The 18,940-nt window shown below is 40.2% G+C and overlaps 1 protein-coding gene across 5 annotated transcripts in view; it reads left to right on the top strand.

Annotated features, from left to right (window-relative positions):
• Positions 1-1,850: 1,850 nt before the first annotated feature.
• MARCH8 (membrane associated ring-CH-type finger 8) overlaps positions 1,851-18,940 on the top strand; it is a 119,246-nt gene continuing 102,156 nt past the window's right edge. For 3 of the 5 annotated variants that reach the window (XR_003567726.1, XM_027846333.1, XM_027846329.1), the window contains exon 1: positions 1,851-1,942. The gene's annotated coding sequence lies outside the window, so the exon portion shown is untranslated. Of the gene's footprint in view, positions 1,943-5,618; positions 5,758-12,597; positions 12,655-18,940 lie in introns of those variants that run through there. The other 2 variants (XM_027846331.1, XM_027846332.1) reach the window with 2 other exon arrangements.

Raw genomic sequence — 18,940 nt, 5'->3', positions numbered from 1 at the left:
TGTTCTTTTGCCTCTTTCTGCCTCCCCAGTGACTGGCACACTGCTTGGCACATAGTAGACACTTAATAAATATTGATTGATTGACTAATAGTGCAAGATTTGGAGTTCAGTGACATGATATGGCGCTGAAAGGGATAACCACCAAGTTAGATGACAGAGTCAAATCCAAAGAGTTCTGAACACACTAGCTGTGGGACAAAGTCCATTAATAAGTTATTTAATAGGGAACAAGTTAAAAGTTCCAAACACTAAATCTGACTTAAGGCACTGTGCTGGGTGGAGGGGATGTAAACACTAAGCAGCCCTGTCCTCAAGGACCTTACATTCTATGGAGGGAAAACAGCCCAGAGCGGTTTGAGGACCTAATTTGTGAAGTTACTGGTACGACCTCTGCGGAGGCAGCAGGCCACATTCATGGTGATCCCAGCTGTCAGCAAGTGCTCGTTCATTTAGTCTTGGTCAGTTAGTGAATAAACATTTATTTAACACCAACTAGGTGCCAGAAACTGTGCTAAGTGCTGGGAATACAAAGAAAGGTAAGCCAGTCCCTGCTCTGGAGAAGCTCACAGTCCAATGGGGCAGACAACATACAAATCTGCACAAACAAGCTGTAGATAGGGCAGATGGGAGATAATTAAGAAGGAAGGCACTGGAATTAAGAAGGGTTGGGGAAGGCATCTCACCTACAGAAGGTGAGATTTTAGCAGGGGCTTGAAAGGCAGAGATGGGGAGGGAGAGCCCTCCAGGGGCGGGGGACAGCCAGAGAAAATGCCCAAAGACAAGAGAGGGAGGGTCTTCTTCGAGCAGCGACCCCTGGGCCAGAGCCACTGGACTCAGGTGTAGGGTAGGGGAGGGTGGTGTAAGGCAGAGGTGTGAGACCCACCACTCTGCTGGGTGCTGGGACCCAGATGAAAGTGTAGTGGGAAGACAAAGTAAATGTAAACACACTAAGGCATAGAAAATGTTATATTTTAAAACTAAGTCAGGATGACCCCACGGGGGGGAGGGGTCCTTATGTACCTGTTGGTGGCCCCTTGTCTAGTGCGTTTGACACCACTGGTGTTAAAAGAACTCGTGGAGGAAGCAGGCAGCGCTAAGCCCGGAGTCAGGAAGACCCGAGTTAAATCCTGCTTCAACTTTGCTAGTTGTGACCCTGGGCAAGTCATTTCGTCTTCGCCTTCCTCAGTTTCCTCACCAGTAAAATGGGGTTAACAACAGCACCCACCTCCCAGGGCTGCTGTGAGGCTCCAAAGGGATAATCTCTGCAGAGTGGCTGGCACACAGTAGGCTCTGCCTAGGTGGTTCCCCGCCTGTACACAGGGAGGAGCATTCACAGGACACAACCACACAGCCCACTAGCGCTGGCGGGTCTGCGGGGGTGCTTTACGCGCGGGATTCAGCTGGAGCCTCCCGACCCCCTGCTGGGAAGCTCGGAGCTCTGCGGCGCCCCCTGGCGGCGCGGGCTGGAAGGTTGGCCAAGCGGCTTTGAGAGTTTTTTCAGACTGCGTGACGCCGGGCAGCGGAGGGCAGAGACGTGCCTCGGTCACGCCAGGCGGCCCCGCCAGGTCACCCGCAGCAGGAGCACAGTGATTGGATGGAGGGGTGGGTGGGGGAAGGAAACATCGATCACTTCTCTCCAAGCCAGCAGCGCCCCTTCAGAAGAAGTCTGCGCATGCCAGGGGACACGCCCCTTCAGGCTTGAGTGGGCAAGCTGTTGCCTTGGACCCGGCGCTGTCCCCGCCTCCGGTCTGCGGCCACGTGACGTCCACCACGTGACTCCCAGGTGGACCTGCCCCCCGGCTGGTCCCTTTCCCCCCCCCAGGTGAAAGGCAGCGCAGGCGCAGTGGCGCTCGTCCCCGGCGTCCGTCATGAGGGACCGGAGTTCCTGGAGCCGGAACCGAAGCCGGAGCCGGCGGGGAGCGCGTTCGCCCGGGACTCGGAGGTAACGCCGCAGTCATCTGCCCGGCTCCCCCTGCCCCTCCCCCGGGGACCGGCCCGAGGCGCCCCCGGCCCCGCCCCCCAGGCCGAGCCTGCGCCAGGGGGCGGAGGAGCCGGGCCGGCCCCTCCCCGGACCCTGCCCGGTTCTTCCCACCCCCTGCCCGGAAAGTGCGACCCCCGAGCCCGCGGGCCCCGTGAGCGTCCTCTGCCGAGCAGGAGACCACCGACCGGCCCGACCTCGGTGCTTTACAAGCGGGGAAACTGAGGCCCAGAGAGGGGGGCTGGACCAAGGTCACCCAGCTTGTGGGTGACAGCCCGCATCTGAACCCCGCTCTCTTGACTGGAATCAGGGAGTAGCGAGGGTCCGTCCTCTCCGTCCCCGCGGCCATTCAGGGTCGCCGGCCTCCTGGCTGCCTCCCATGCCGGGGCCGCCCTCCCTTCTCAAGGAGGAGCTGAGACCCCTCGACCTAAGAGCCCTGACCCGTCCTGTTTGCTCGAGGCCAGGGACTGCCTTGCTTTTCTTTAGATCCACTGTGCTTACCTGGCATGTAGTTGGCACTTAAATGCTCATTGATTCACTCGCTTTTCCAGCGAAAGAGGCAGAGCCCTTAGAAAGGATAAGGGCCTTGCCCAAGGTGACACAGGTAGTAAAATACTAGAGCTAGGATGTGAACCCGGGTTCTAGGTTGGTTTGAAATCCAGAATGCTCATTGTACTGGGGGGCGGGATTATTTTAGTAAACGTTCGGGCAGTCTTGCCATGAAAGGACCACCTGGCCACAGAAACAGCCGAAGCGTTCGGAGAAAATGTTGGACCTCAGGAAGAACTGAGTTTTAATCTTGCTTCAGATCCTAGCTGCCCCGTGACCCTGGGCAAATTACTTAACCCCTATCTGCCTCAGTTTCCTCGTCTGTAAAATGGAGGCAGTAATGGCATCTGCTTCCCAAGATTATTGTAAGGCTCAAATCAGATAATATGTAAGAGGCTATGTAAATGTTAGCTGTTGTTATTAACAGTAATAATGATAATCCAGAACTTCAGGCTGTACACACATCTCTCTCTACTCCCAAAGTGAGATTGGGAGCAATGCTTTAGGAAGTAGTGAGTCACCTTTTACTGGAAGTGTTGGAGCAGAGAGTTTGGATGAGCACTTAGAAGGCATCTTGTATTCCAAGCTTTAGACTTCGGTTTTGATTTAGGCTTTTTGTCACAGCAAACCTATTAAGGAATATCCCCATTTCGCAATTTCCTTAAATGCTGTCCTAGAGCTTAAGTGATTTATTCAGGGTCAAATGATTAATGTCACAACTTCACTGATTCTCAGACTCCACATCTGTAAAAATGAGGTGATTGGACTAGACCTCTGAGATCCCTTCCAGCTCCAGTGGTCCTGATTTCTAGAGCTTGGAGACAAACATTTAAATCCCTGCTTCAAAGGGAATGTGGACTTTGAAGGCAGGGTTCAAATATGTATGGAATGTCAGGTTTTTCTGGATCCAAGTTCATTGTGTTGTCCACCATAAAACACTGTCTCTTATCTTTGAGAACCAGAAGGCCAAAAGAGGTTATCCAGGATGGTGAAGGAACTGGAGGGTATCGCACTGGAGGACTGGTGGAAGGAATTGTGGATGTTTAGCCTGGAGAAGAAAAGGCTGTGGGGGAGTGAGGTACAGGATAGCAGTGTTCAGTTATCTCAAGGGATTGTGTCGTGTAAAAGAGATTAGATATGGTCCATTTGGTCCCAGGAAGCATAACTTGGAGCAGTGGGTGAAGATGCAGAGAGAGAGAGATTTAGATTTTCTCTATGGAAAAACCGTGCTAACAATTAGAGCTATCCTCAAGTGGAATGGTCTGCCTCAAGGAAAGTGAGTGCCTTTCCCAGAGGGTCTCATGCAAAGGCTGTATTCCTACTTGTATGAAATTTTATAGAGGCTTAGGCTTATTGACTTTTTTGTGATCTGTTAACTCTGAGATTCTTTGATCTGTTTCTAAGATTCCGTCTAACTTTAAAATACTATAATCTGGTCTTCAAAGAAAACTGTTGCTTCCTGGAAAGAGCACCTGCTATTTGGAACCAGAGGACCAAGATTTGCATCCTGGCTCCTTTATTTACTATGTGTAGGACTTTGAGCCAGTCAGTTAACATCTCTGGGCTTCAGGTTTCTTAGCTGTAAGATGAGGGGGTTGGATTAGATAACTGTTAAGGGCCTTCGTGCTTTGAATCTAGAATCTTGTGATGATTTTTAGGAAATCTGGTTTATTTTTAAAAATGAATATTTTCTTTCTTCCTCTTTGTCAGAGGTCTTATCGTAGAGGTCTGTGAATTTGTGATTGTTTTATATTTTGATAACTGTCTTTTAGTATAATTAGTTTCCTTTGTAATATTAGATATTTAATTTTATTCATTTAAAAACATGATTAAAAACGTGGAGAAGAGCTCCATGGGCTTCACCAGATTGGGCTGAAGGGGTCCAATACAGGAGAAAGGTGAAGAATCTCTGTTCTGTGTGGACTTGACTGAAATCCTGTTCACCTGTATTAGTTTTGCTCTTAATTTTTAAATGTCATCTTTTAGCACCAGTGATGTTGAATTAGATGAGGTGAACTGCTAAATGATTTGTTTTGAAAGAATGAAGGTTCCAGGAGGCAGATTAGGCCCTGACATGAACAATGGGTGACAGGAAATGTTAGCATGAAATGGGCCAGATACAAATACATTAGCACAGAATGCTTATTGATTTATGAGATACTAGCCGGTTGTGGAGCTCCCTTAATTAATAAGTGTTAGTTGAATTAAATTATTTCAAGAGCAGAATTTTAAATCAGCCACTGTGATCCTGAGTCTGCCATTGTTATTCCAAAGTCTTTCAGTTGGGTAAATATTTAAGTATCTTGCCTCTTGTAAGATGCTGAGCTGGGCTTTAGAGAACACAAAGGTGGGCAAAAATGTGTACAAGTTAGTGAAATAACTTACTCAAATGACTAGAATACAATTCAGAATACAGTTAATAATAATACACTAAGTTTGCTGGGGTTTCCTCACTACACGCTTGTGAAGTAAATAGTCAAGTAGTTGTGTCCCTATTTTACAGTTGAGTAAACTGAGTTCCTAAGATCAGTGATTTACTCATTGTTAGAGAGGTAGACTTTGAATTCTGGCCTCCTTTCATCATAGTCCATCCTGTTCTGCACTGTACCATATATTTCTGGCCCATAAGAGAAATCAAACAAAGATGAGAGATTTGTCCCATAGAAACATTACAAATCTCCCGATAAATTTTATGTAGGCTTTTTGGGGAATGCTTTGTGAAATGGGGTAGGTGAGCTGGGCCTTGATGGAAAAACCCATCATGGCTTATTTAAATAAGCTCATCATGGCTTATTTAAACTTTCTATTTTTTTTTTTTTTTTTTTTTAGTGTTTAGCAAAGTAGGTGCTTTTTAGAGGAGGTACTTAATAATGTTTGTGGAACTGATCAGATGGAAATGTGGAGGACAGTCTTGCTGACTTAGAGAGGGTGAAACAGAGGGTGCAAATGCCGAGGTGGAAAAGGAGGCCACATTTGGAGGATAAGTAGTGCAAACTTTGAAAAGGTACTAGGGAACGGATTTGGGGAGGGATAGATGGTAGTGAGTCTTGTATGTTAGGCTAAAGAGGCTTTTATTTGTTTAATCTTGTAGGCATTCAGGAGCCACAGATGCTGCAGGGGAATAAATGTGATCAGTCCAGAAGATTTATTTTGGCTCTAGTTTGAAGGATGGATTGGAGAAGGGAAGAGACTGCTGGTAGGGAGACCTACCACAAGGCTTCAGGGAAGAGGTAATGAGGGGCTGACCTAGGATGGGGGCAGGTGTGGAGTAAAAAGAAGGGGATGGATGTGAAAGAGAGGCTGTGTGTACAGAGATTCAAGAGTGACCTTTTAGGTTTTAGGAACTATGAGGCAGTATGTGGAGAAGTATTGTTTGTAATGTTTCTATGTTTGTGATTTGGGAAATACCTCTTTGTTTTTTTCCTAGATGTGTGATTTCTTTGGAGTAGGAAACAAACTCCCTATGTGCAGAGTGGCAACTTTGGCAATTTATAGTCTTACCTGGGTTTAAGTGACTTGTCTAGGGTCATAAAACCAGCACTTGTCAGAGGTAGCACTTGATCTTAGGTCTTCCTGACTCGGGCTCATTCCACCAGATCATGGTGTTATCTTAATAACAGGTGCTTAATTAATGGTTGGTGAATTGAAGTGAGCCTTCATTTTCTCATCTGCAAAATGCAGTTGAACTAGAGTGAATTCTAAGGTCCCTTTCAACTCTAAATGAAGTGAAGGAATAGGCAGTAAGTAAAAAATACCTAGATTGTAACATGACTGCTTTAAATGTGTATTTACTCAGTGTTTTTCCTCTGATGTTTTAATGTGGGATCCTTCTTAGAACATATGCCCTGGAATTCTGACGCCAGAAATTAGAAACCTAATCAAAATATTCTATCTGGTTTCTGTATCTAAAAAAAGATGTCCAGAGAAAGGTGACAAAAGTGATCAAGGTGATGGAAGGGCTTTTCTAAACTAGCCAATTTAAAATGTTTCAGATTCTGGTTCTAACAAAGAAAACTGAGTGAAGGGTATGTTTTCTCAGTGAAATTATGACTAGTGTGTAGAGTGGTGAATAGTTTTGTTCATTAACTCTTGTAATATTCTTCTTCCTGTGATAGATCTAAGTTTAGGACAAAAGAAAGTTTTTCGTGTGGAACTAATTCAATTATTATCAGCCACTTGATATGAAAATTTTATACGAATAGTGGATGATTAAGGCTCATTATTTAAGTGGTGGTGTAGGTTGATATGAAATTTTGATTAACATGCTGAATACATGATGATTATTAAAACAAACTGGGATGTTTTGGAATATGGCCGTGATCTCAGAGAGAACCATCCCCTTTCATGTTTCTTTGTTGCCATTGTTAGAAACAGACCCCAAAACTGAATAGATCACAGGTATGATCCAGTATGACAGTTCTTATGTTTGAATTGAAAATAATAAAGCATTTGTCTCATTTTCTGTTTCTCCTATACTGAGCTACTACTTATCCTTTGTCTGTAGGACAGGTGATTTTAGTTGTTTTTTCCATAGTCATGATAAGTTGTTTTGGTTTTTTTTTGGTGAGGCAATTGGAGTTAAGTGACTTGCCCAAGGTCACACAGCTAGTGAGTATCATGTGTCTGAGGCTGGATTTGAACACAGGTCCTCCTGATTCCAGGGCAGGTGCTTTATCCACTGCACCACCTAGCTGCCCCTCGTGATAAGTTCTGAACTGAGCAGTTCATAGTTACCCTAACTGCACATTTCCAAAACAGTTGGGTAATAATAGGGGTGTGATCTATGGGATGGTTTCTCTAGTCTAGTTACCAAATTCACAACTTTGGCCAGTGCTTTAAACCAGTTGTGCTAACAAGTCCGGATTCCTCTTTGTGTCTAGCTCAGAGACAATGGAGTTGAAAATTATTTTTGTCCTTTTGAGAATTAATTCATGTATTTTAGTATCAGTGCTATAATGATTATCTGAGCTATTTATATTTATAGTATTGAAGAAAATTATTTATATGTATAAAAGCAAAAATTTTTGGCATAGTTTAAAAAATTAATCTAAATTCAGTCATATTTCACCCCCCCCTTTTTTTTCTGTATAGGCTGCTTTAGAATCTCTTAAATTCTGGGATTCTGTGGGTGACCTCAGGAGATTTTTCTAGTTCACTGCAGTTCTTTGTCACCAGGAGTACTTAAACCAGGGCAAACATTCTAGTTAGTTTGTTTCAGTAATCATCATGTATTCAGCATGTAATCCAGAATTTCTTATCAACCTATACCACTGCTTAAATAATGAGCCTTAGTAATCTACTATTTGTATAGAATTTTCATATCGACTGATTAATTAATAATTAAATTAGTTCCATATGCAAAACTTTCTTTTGTCCTAAACTTAGACCTATTACAGGAAGAAGAGTATTATAAGATTTAATTAACAAAACTATTCACCACACTATGCACTAGTCATAATTTCACTGAACAAGCATATCCTTTCTCTTTGAGAAAGTCCATAACCTTATTCTTAAAGGTCCTCAAGTAAAGGTATTCTACAATCTCCTTAAACTTTTCCTTATAACAATTCTCATTTCTTGTTTTGTTTTGTTTTGTTTTTTTAATAAAGGTAGAAAACTGTTGATCACTGTCCCATTTTAAATATTTTACATACTTGATGTTTTCCAGTCTTTTTTTCTCCAGATACTGAAATAATAAGGGGACAAGTCCTCTAATATTGCAAAGAGCAGGTCACTGTGGGACCAGGGGTAAGTCATCTCAGCTCTCTGTTCACAGTAGCCTCCTCTGCAAAGAGAGGAAGTTGGAATAGGTGACTTCTCAGATTTTTTCAGCTCTAAAAATCTATGACTTTCTTCATATCAAACTTTATTTTAAAAGGTAAAGGAAAATTTTCATAGTGATTCCTCTCCGGTACGTAACAAAAATCTTTATTCTTTTTGTGATTTTTGGTTTCCTATAACCTCAATTGAAACCCTCACATGTTCTAATCACTTTTTTTTTCAGTTGGGGTTCGCTTTTTAACTTCAGAAGATGCTAATTAAAAAAGATGATCTTTTGAAAGTAAGGCCTGTAGGACCTAAGGCCTCTACACCTAGGCTTATGGAATATTGTCTGTGATGACAGACACTTTGGGATCTTTGATGTATTTCTTTTTTAATACAGGGATATATAAAGAGCTATAGTTAAAATATTAACCTACAATTAAATCTCTTTTATCCAGCAGTCTCTCAAACAGCTGTTTGTACATTTTTAGTATGATAATAATTGATATTTGTCATATTGAAGCCAAGATACCTATCTTCAAGATCCTAAAATGCCTTCTAAGTCATAGAAGAAAAATTCACGTATGTCCATTTTTGTTTTGGCACCAAGTGTATATATTGTATTCTAATTCTTTGAAAATCAGTGATTTCTAAATGGTACTTCTGTATGAATCAAACTCTGTATAGCCTGTTTCTAGGTTATATAGCACAGTTTCCTGATGGCTACTTAACTTATATAATATGTATGATGTTGTTTGTTAAACTTGTTTTTGGCTAAGCATCCAGAAATGAACGGCTGTTGAGAAAAACTTTTTTTCCTCATAAGGAATTTCTTCTGTGTGTGCTCCCCCCTGTTGTGTAGTAACCCATCCATGCCTTTGCACCCTGCAGGACAAGTTTATCTCCTCCTGTAAATTCTCCACCAAGGGCTCTCTACCTAGCATGCTGGTGGACTTTGTCCTTGTCTGTTGACATTACTTGAGTATCAGGATAGCACACAATCTGTCCACCTCTTAACCTTCTCTCATGTTACATGATCTGCCCACCTCCTTTCTAGCAAGTTATCTATCTCTTGGATATCTTTTATGCCACTTCTTGTGTGCACTCATTTGTTGTTGGTATGCTACAGCCTCAGTATCTTGTCATTATGCATTTCCCCATTGCCTTTTGGTGACATGAAATGTATATTCTTAAGACACATTGGCATCCCAGGATTCATACTCCTGTGGTTTCATTAGAGGAATATTACTGTTAGGAAAAAAATGGGCTTTTGTTTTAGGGAGCAGTTTGGCTCATAAAAGCACCACATAGTTTCCCAAATGCATTCCAGCCTACTCATTTCCTCCTCTTCAATTCTGGGCCTAGTTCTTTGTCTGCCTACTGTACAAGATGTTCGTACTGATGGACAGCTCTGTGAGCTGCATATTGTCTGGACAAGAGGCATTCTTAATCCACTGGGTTTTTCTTTTATAGATAGGTTTAATTCTTTTGAGGGATTTTTGAATCAAGTTAGGAGACTTCAGCATTCAGTACATTGTAATTTGCAAAACAGCATCTGAAAAAATTTGTAGTAATCCTTTTCCATTTAGAATTTGTGCTGGACACCATAAATGACAGCAGCAAACACCTCTTGTGAGCCTATGTCTTGTTTTATGTCAGAGAGGTTGTTCGAACCAAGGTATCTCTGTTAGCTAGGTGGTGCCATAGTGCGTAGAGTTCTGGGCCTGGAGTCATGAAGACTCAACTTCCTTGGTTCGAATCTGGCCTCAGATATTTACTAGCTGTGTGACCCTGGGGAAGTCAGTTAACCCTGTTTGCCACAATTCCTCATATGTAAAATGAGTTGGATGAGGAGATGGCAAATCACTCCAAGATCTTTGCCAAGAAAACACCAAATGGGGTCACAGAGAGTCAGACACAACTGAAAAACTATGGAACAACATTGCTGTTGTGTCTTTCAAGGAATCATGAAGGAGAGCCTTTAAGGTGATTCTACTGAGTCAGTTACTTTTTAGAGACCATAAGCTAAGTAAAGTGATCGTATATTCTCTACAACTCAGTCATTTGTAGAGAACTGATTGTAAAGATGTAATCTGTTATAGGATATTGTTTGCTCAAGATGTGTTTGTAAATTATTTTCACCAAAATTTTGTAGAGAGAGGAAAATAGCCCTGTGGTTCAGGAGTTACCAAGATCTTTTCAGCTACCTTTTTTTAATGTTAGTTAGGCCTTTGATTTGTTTCTCAAACACTTGTTATATTTCATAAATCTTGAAAATGAACCCCTGAACACCCTCAAAATGGTCTTGCTTCCAGCAGGGACTATGTGTGTGTCTGTGTGTACACACACTTGTTTGGTCTAGCTGTTCTTCTCATCTTTGTTTTCCTTTCAGTTACATCTTTTTCCTCAGGCGGTGCTTCAGGGGGCTAGGATACTAGCCTAAATCTGGTGGTTTCACTGTCATTAATGGAGTTTGTTATAGTACTTGAGAATGGTCTTTCCCATTTAGGGGTCTATTTTCCTCCTTTCAGTTTGCTATTTAAATACTCTTGGGATTATCTGGCTTAACTGCATCTCTCAGCAAGCTTTTCATAAACGTATTCTTCTCTCTACTGCCTTACAGCTGTATGAGGCAACACTGCTCATGTTCTTCAGCTGTTCTTTTCTGTAGGGTTTTACAAATGAATTTGTCTTTAAACCTCTTTTCTATACTAGGACCAAATGAGTAAGGATTAAGGGAAGTACATACTCATAGGACCTTAAATATGTGCATTTTATAAAACGATGTATTTATGTAATATTTGCATTCTAAATAGACATGTAGTGAAGTGTGTGTGCTTTTCCACATGTTTTAAAATTATTTTTATAAATGAAACAACTAAAATATTTTAAGATCAGTTAGAAAAAAAAATCACCTTAAACAGTAACATTATTTTTTAATGATGGGACATACAGTACATTTTGTTTTTAAATCAGTGAAAATAAGCATTTTTACCTAAACAGTCATTTGTTTTCAGTTTGTTCTTGACTCTTTATTTGAATTCTAGAGTCAAGAAATCTGGAATATTCCTTTATTTAAATGATCTTGGGAACTGACTTTTGGAAATTTAACATTATTGTCCCTAATTACAATCAAAGATGAAAATATATCATGGGCTAAAATATCAAGGTTTTTTTTTTTCTTTTACAGGCATTTTTGGTATAGTATTTTCTAGTTTTCCCAGTACTTTAATTTATATAATCTCATTTAATCCTCACTACAACCCTTGGAAGTAGGCAGGGCAGGCATTATTATCTACATGTTAAAAGATGCTGAAATTGAGGTTCTGAGCGGTTTAGTAATTTACCAATTATTACCCATGTAGTAGGCAGTGAACCTGGGAATCAAATATAGGACCTCCACTCTACAGATAGTTTTTTAATTTTTGTGGAAACCAGCTTCTTAGTTTTGTCAGCACTAAATCATAGCTGAGGCAGAATCGGGTTTCTGCTAGCTCATCTGAGAGAAGTAGAACTGAGTCCCTTCTGTGGCTTGCAGTGATCAGGGCAGGAGTTCACTTCATATATTACCGCTGACCCAGGTAGATCCCAGAAGCTGGAGGGATTCTTGAATTTTGTTAGGAGGCAGACAGTCACAGTGGTAGGTAAGCTGCCAAGTTTCCTGGAGCTGTTTACCAGGCTGCATAGTAGTGATAATATTATCTTCTTCACACAGACCCTGCATGCTATGTTTACAAAATTATTAAACTTGAGGAATAAAGCCTGTAGAAAGGTGTTGCTCTACCTTATTAGGTTCCTTCCCTGGGGCTGCAGTTGGAGTTTGAATGTCAAGTCAATGATTCCTTCATTGTCTCATAAACTTAGCACCTCCTGCATGGTTTTTTTTTTCTTTCTGTATTTATTAAACTACCACATCTCTCTGTGTTATGACCGTACCAAATGAAATCACATTCCAGCTGTGTTTCCCCCTTTGTGGTTAATATCTTCTTTCCTGACTATTTGCTACCAATTGACACCATTTTCTCCTCCTGTAGTCCCTTGTTGCTGTCCAACTGTGCTCCTGACTCTCCCCTGCCTTTGCCTACTGTTTAACTGATGGATGCTTCACAGCTAATTAGGCACGGGAGTCAGCAGTCTGCTGAGTGGAAGGCAGGGTCGGTCAGCAGGGAGTGCTGCGGGAGGAGCACTGTTAGGTGTGGTTAGTGCTGGGTGGTAACTGATTTTGTAGCACATAGATGCCTGACAATTTTAGGTGGCATCTGATGATTAGGAATATTTTTTTAAATGGTTCTTTCACTTGGAACTTGTGAACAGAAGGTAGCAGGTGGTGGTGCCAGCAGCAGCACACAAACAACAGTAAACAGGTATGGACTACCACATATTACTAGCTCGATACATCTTAGAAGAAGCCTCACTGCTCACGGTCTTCCTCTTTAGCTTTTCATTTGAACAGTTCTGTTTTCCTTAGGGTAATGAAGTGGTTGCTTCCTTTTTATCCTGATTGTTTTACGCTAAATGAAAAAAGTTACTGTACTTTATTCTTTTAAGGGCTGGGCAGTCAGCTGGCAGATTTTTGTGTTAATGGGTATTTACTGAAGTGGTAGGTAGTTGTGTGAGACTCGCCTTAGGTATTTGGAGTTATGTTCACTTGGGGCTTTCATCTAGATTTTTTTTTTTTTGAGAGAGAAGGTGTTTCAAGCCTCTTGTCTGCAAAATTAGATTTTTTTTTGGTTTTGTATTCTACTTGTTAACAATGGTTAAGAAGCTCAGGTACTACTTTCTGTAGAAAATCTCCTTTTCTGATCATTTACCCAGCTGTTGGTGCCCTTTCTCCCAAGCTACCTTGTATTTAATTACTTTATATTTGTATTCTTAAAATTTATTCTGTGTATACTTTTACATGTACTTTCTTCCTCATTAGAATGTGAACTCCTTGCCAAGAATAGGGATTGTTTTATTAGTGTGACTGTAGGCAAATAGTAGGTGCATAATATATGCTGATTAAGAGAATGGTTGTATTTGGATTTAATCTGTAGAATCTTTTAGAAACTAAAGCTTGGAAGAGACCTTAGGGTCTAGCAGTTTCATCTCCCCTCCTTTTTAAAGGTGAGGATAGAGTTGAAATGATTTGCCCAAACTGGCTGAGCTGGAATTAAAACCTGAGTCTCCTGCTCTCAAACCCAGTTCACTTTCTGTACTACATTTGCCTACCTTTTTGTGATATATTTGAATTTATAATAATTTATTTAAAAAAATTTAGTAAGATACACTATTGGGTAAACATCCCAGGGAAATGCCATAGAGGAAAGTAGGGCAGATGCTTTTTTTGCTCTGTCATTTTTTAAAGTATACATTGGTTTTTAAAGGCTTGGATTAGCTACAAGATTATGTCATGTATGACTGGTTCTTGATGCTGTGCATTGTATAAGAATTAATTAAATTGCTCAATATTTATGGATACAATGCAACATGAACATTATAGGTAGAGAGAGTGTTGTTTTTAATGATTAGATTTGAAGCCAGCCAGACTATCTCTAACTTGGAAACCTTCAGGATGATTGTATTGCACCAATAAATTTGGTAGTTTTAAAATGCTCAGGTAAAGACTGTAGTGAACCTTATTCATGCATAGGATCATTGTGCTTCTAGGATTTCAGCCAAAAAGGAAATACAAGTTCCGAGTCATTTATGGGAATTTTAATTCTCAAGGACTGTGAAGCTACTTGTTTGAAAATTTTCCTTGAAAGTATCAGCAAATAGCTTTGAATATAGTAGTGAGAATGCCTGTATTTCAGTGAAAGCTGATGGTTAAGTTTATCAATGAAAGAGAGATGAAGTTAGTAAAAGTTAATCAGATGTTCGTGTACATTTAGTATTGATTTTTAAATTTATATTCATTATATTACATGTTCCCCTCTAATAAAGCCATATTAGTACTGAGAGTAGACTTTATATTCTGCCATTTCATAAAGCCCTAAAAAATAATTTATTTTTGCATAACTTCTTGAGATTTTCCTATCAGCCCTTTTTGAAGGATGTAAGCTACTTTTAATTTATGGGTAATCCAGATAAAGGCTTTTTGTATCTGAACAGATAGAGTTTGATCCCCAGAAGAAAAATCCCAAGGCTTTTTCTTTTTTTGTTTAAACATAGACAAAAAGGCAAATACTGTATTCTCTTTTTTGATGTTAAAATCCTGATAAGAAAGAGTCTGATTTTATTTTGGAGGGTGGTGATGATGACATATACCTTGTTAATGCTTGCCTTTGAACAGAGGAACCTAAGCTTCACTGTTTCATTCTTTTCCTTTTTTGTTATAGCAGAGTTATGTTTGAATTTTTTTTTGCAAGAGAAATAAGTATTAAAATGGGAAATCCATAAAAATTTTTTGTTTAAAAAATTAGTGTCACACAAGTTTTATTAAGTTCCTCGAGTGTGGAAAAGGAGTTAGAGAATTGGAACATTTCACATGAATTTTCAAACCTTCCAAATGGAGGGGCTATATTTCCTCGTATCTATATGTGACAGCACAGTATGAATTAAGTATATTTGAATGGAATTTGTTACTATAGATCATTAATGAAGTACTGTAAAAAACTATGTTACCCAGAATTTTACCAGCCAGAATCCTCAAGATAGATATTCTTTTCCAAGTTTCTCCAACCCATTTTCTTGTTAAAGGTCTTCTGTGGTAGGAGAAAGGAAATTTGAATCATGAAGTTAAGATGTTTTTTTCCTGATTTGATAGGTGTCTCAGTGTTGGAGTGTACATCTCTGCTTCCCAGAAACGGTCAGGGAGTACAGTAGGTCAGGGAGTACAGTAGAATGGAGGGAAAAGCTGGTGCCCTGGGAAAGTTCTCTGCTACCTTGGGCCTGGACCAAATTAAATGAATCCCTTTAGAAACTTGAGGAAGACTGACTGTGGCAAAACTTCTCCTTCCCCCAAATATATTGGTATTTAAATATATTCTTGGCTGCCTTGAGGCAGAAGTTGTCGTAATGTAAAACTGAATTTTAGAGATCATGATCCTAGAATTGAGTGAAGACTTAGGGGGACAGTGGAGCTGGGAAATGTAAAACTTGAAGGAAAGAACTATACATCAGGATGTGACCTAAAATAGGGGCAAGGGAAGGAGAGAAATGAAATTGTTTTAAGTAACTGGGAATCGTAGGACCATAACTTTAGCATTGGAAGGGACATTAGGGGTCATCAAGTTCAACCCCTGATTTTATAGATGAGGAAACTAAGGTCTAGAGAGATTAAAGGACTTACCAGGATCACACAAACAGTAAATGATAACTGACTTTTTTCAGAGAAATTTAATGTAAATTCCCTCATACCACAACAGTTTCTTTTTATATTCTAACTGAATTGATTTTGTTCATGTAAAATCTTTTACATTTTATGTAGTTAAAAATACCTATTTTAGCTCTCTTGATCATCACTATCCCTTGATTGGTTAAAAAGAAATGTTTCCCATAATCTTAACTGTGAAAAGAACTTCATCCATTCTCTTCTATTTCTTTATTTCATGATTTTACCTTTTATATTTATGATGTGTATGCATTTGGAACTTACTATGGTATATGGTATAATATCCTGTTCTAAGTCTAGTTGCTGCCAAACTGCTTTCTGGTTTTCTCAGCTGTTCTTACAGAATATAATTCTTCCCCCAATAATTTGTATTATCAAATTATTATCAAATGGTTTATCAAAGGCTGGAATGCTATATTTACTAATTTCAGGTTTGTGCTTATTTAGTTTGTTCTACTGATTTAATTTCTGTTTATCAAATAGTAATAGTGGGTGGGGTGAAAGTGAGGAGTTGAGGATGATACCTAAGTTGTGAGCCTTGGTATTTATAGGGAAGTTAGAAAGAGGGGAGTGTTTGAGGAAGAAGGATAAGGGGTTTAGTTTTGGATATGTTGAGCTTAAGATGTCTATGGGACATCAAGTTTGAGGTCTCTAATAGGCCATTGGAGATGTGAGGCTGGAGGAGAGGTTAGGCTGGATTAGTAGATCTGAGACTCATCTGCATAGAGAAGATGATAGAATCCATGGGAGCTAATGAGATTATCAAGTGAAATAGCATAGAGTGAGAAGAGAAGAGGGACCAAGACAGAGCTTTGAGGGACACCTTTGGTTAACAGACACAAGCTGGATGAAGATCCGGCCATGGAGATTAGGAGTGGTCAGAAAGGTCGGAGGAGAACCAGCCAGGAGAGAGCATTGTCATGTAAACCTCGAAAGAAGAAAATATCGGGGAGGAGAATCTGATCAACAGTATCAGAGGTTGCAGAGAAGGATGAGGTTTGAGAAAAAGCCAGTAGATTTGAAGAAAACAGTTTGAATTGAATGATGATGTGGAATCCAGACTAAAGAGGAAAGAAGGGAATGAAAGGAAAGGCAGTGAAGGCACTGATGACAACCTTCTCCAGGATTTTAGTCACAAAAGGGGTGGGGGGGAGAGGATGAGAGTGGGGATGGTTGGTTCAAGTGAGCAGCATTTGATAATGGGAAAGCATGTTTGTAGGCGTTAGGAAAGCAGTCTATAGACAGGGAGAGATTAAAGGTAAATGAGAGAGTGGGAATAATAAAGGGGGGTAATCTATTGGGGAAGATGGGATGATTTCAGATCACTTGTTAGCCCTGGCCAGGAGCATAGTCTCTTCTTGTGAGACAATAATACCAGAAGGCACCTGAGTAAATGTGAGACCACGAGGAAGTGCTCTGCAGATTGCCTCCATTTTTTCAGTGAAAAAAGTTGTTAAGAGGCAAATTTAGGCTTGCAGTTTGGAAAATTTTTCTTTTTAATAAGATTATTATCCAAAAGTGGAGTGAACTCTTTTGGGAAGCAGTGGATTCCCCATCATTAGAAGTCTTCAAACAAAGGCAAGATGACTACTTGTAGGTTGTATTGTAGAAGGAATTTTTATTCAGATAATATAATGCTGAATGAGACAGTCTGCTTTGAGGTCCAGTCTTTACTCAACAAGGATAGTTGACTATGTGTACTAGGTATTGGGCATATAAACACAAAAATGAAAGCCCGTGCCTTCAGGACTTAACACCTTTGGTTAGGGAGAAGATGGCATTTCTTTCTGAAGCGTCTGATACTGTAAATCATCCTTTTTCTTGGGGAGGTGGGGGAAAGTAGGGGGAAGGTTATGCTTTCTCTTTGGTTTCAGAAAGGCACATTTTCCTGATTCTTATCCTACTTCTCAACTACTCGCCCTCTTTTACTTGCACTCTTTCTTCTTCGCAATCAGCCACCTTAGGCGGGTGTTCTGTAAGCCCTCTTTCTTTAGTTGTCTTATTTTCTCTTCACTGTCTCCCTGTCATTCTCCAAGCAACTTTTAATGACTTAGTCTGCTGTTTGGTGCTTCTTCAGATGTCCGCTGTGGAGGGAGGATGTCTGGGGTTGTTATTCATTCCATAAGCTCCATCTGGAGGTAAACTCCTCTCTGCTACATTGGAGAAATGTGATGGTGTATACCTATTTTCAGCCTTTACTATTGCTTGTTGAAGTGGTTCGCTTGTTCCAAAACTATTTTTGTTGGGTTTTGACCTGTTTATTGTATCATTTACTCTAAGAATATTTATCATTCTTCCTCTTTTTTGGTGAGAAAGTATTTTTATAGCTATCTTAGAGTGATAGGTTTTGTGTTTATTTAATATTGTGTTTTTTGTTAGGGTTTTTATTTGATTATATTCCACATTTATTATGTTATTATTTTGTATTTTAGTTATTTGTATATGAGTTTTACCTGCACAAGATTATAAGCTTCATGTGAGAGTTGGTGGTGTCTTATCTAAGCATCATGTCTTCCCTAGGACTAAGAAGTGCTTTAATAAATGTAAGTGATTAATAAATGTTGAATTTAATTGCTGAGCAGCAGATAGAATTCCCTTTCTGTGGTCATCAGAGCACTATCACTTTCCTGGCTGCCTCAGAACCAAGCTTCTCTCTTCCACCACAGGACGTAGCAGTGGTAGAGGGAGCTGCGGGAACTGCCTCAAAGACTTTGCTGGTATTCTCATTGGAAAGTGGTGGTGGTGGCTCCTGGAGGGTTTTTTCTTTAGGCCCTAAAAGGTAAAAATGGAGTTATGTCTGCTGTGCCTGCTTTGTACCCACTTTCTCCCCAATCCTTCACCTCACAGAATTATTGTGAGGGTCTAGGGCAAAGGTGAGACCTGCTCCAGAGTGGGCTGCTGGCTATCCTTGTTTGCTGTATGTCATGTTAGTCATGGGAAATATTCCTGAATGGTTTCTTGTTTCCTACTAAAAGGTGTTTATTAAATAAACATGTACCATATGTGCGTACCATTGGAGGATACAAAATAAAAAATGAAACAGATGCTTTCACAGAGTTTGCATTCTGTCAAGAGAAACAACATCTACCTAAATACAGAATAAATACAAAGTAAAGTCAAGATAGTTTAGGATCACTAGGAGTTGAGATCAGGGAAGGCTTCATGTAGATTTTATATCAAAGTCATGTTATATCACTGTTGGGTGAACATAACAGATTTGAATCTCCTATCTTCTTGGAAGGAGGGAACAATGCTGTAAATGAGAAAGATGAGAAAAGACCAAAGAACTTGGTAATTAAGAGATCATTGGTAACTTTGGCTGGAATAGTTTTAGT

Source organism: Vombatus ursinus, unplaced genomic scaffold (genome assembly GCF_900497805.2).
Source record: "Vombatus ursinus unplaced genomic scaffold, bare-nosed wombat genome assembly UNPS02015129.1, whole genome shotgun sequence".
NCBI classification, from domain to species: Eukaryota; Metazoa; Chordata; class Mammalia; order Diprotodontia; family Vombatidae; genus Vombatus; species Vombatus ursinus.
Note: the sequence above shows the minus strand (reverse complement) of the source record. Positions and strands in the feature narration are given on the sequence as shown.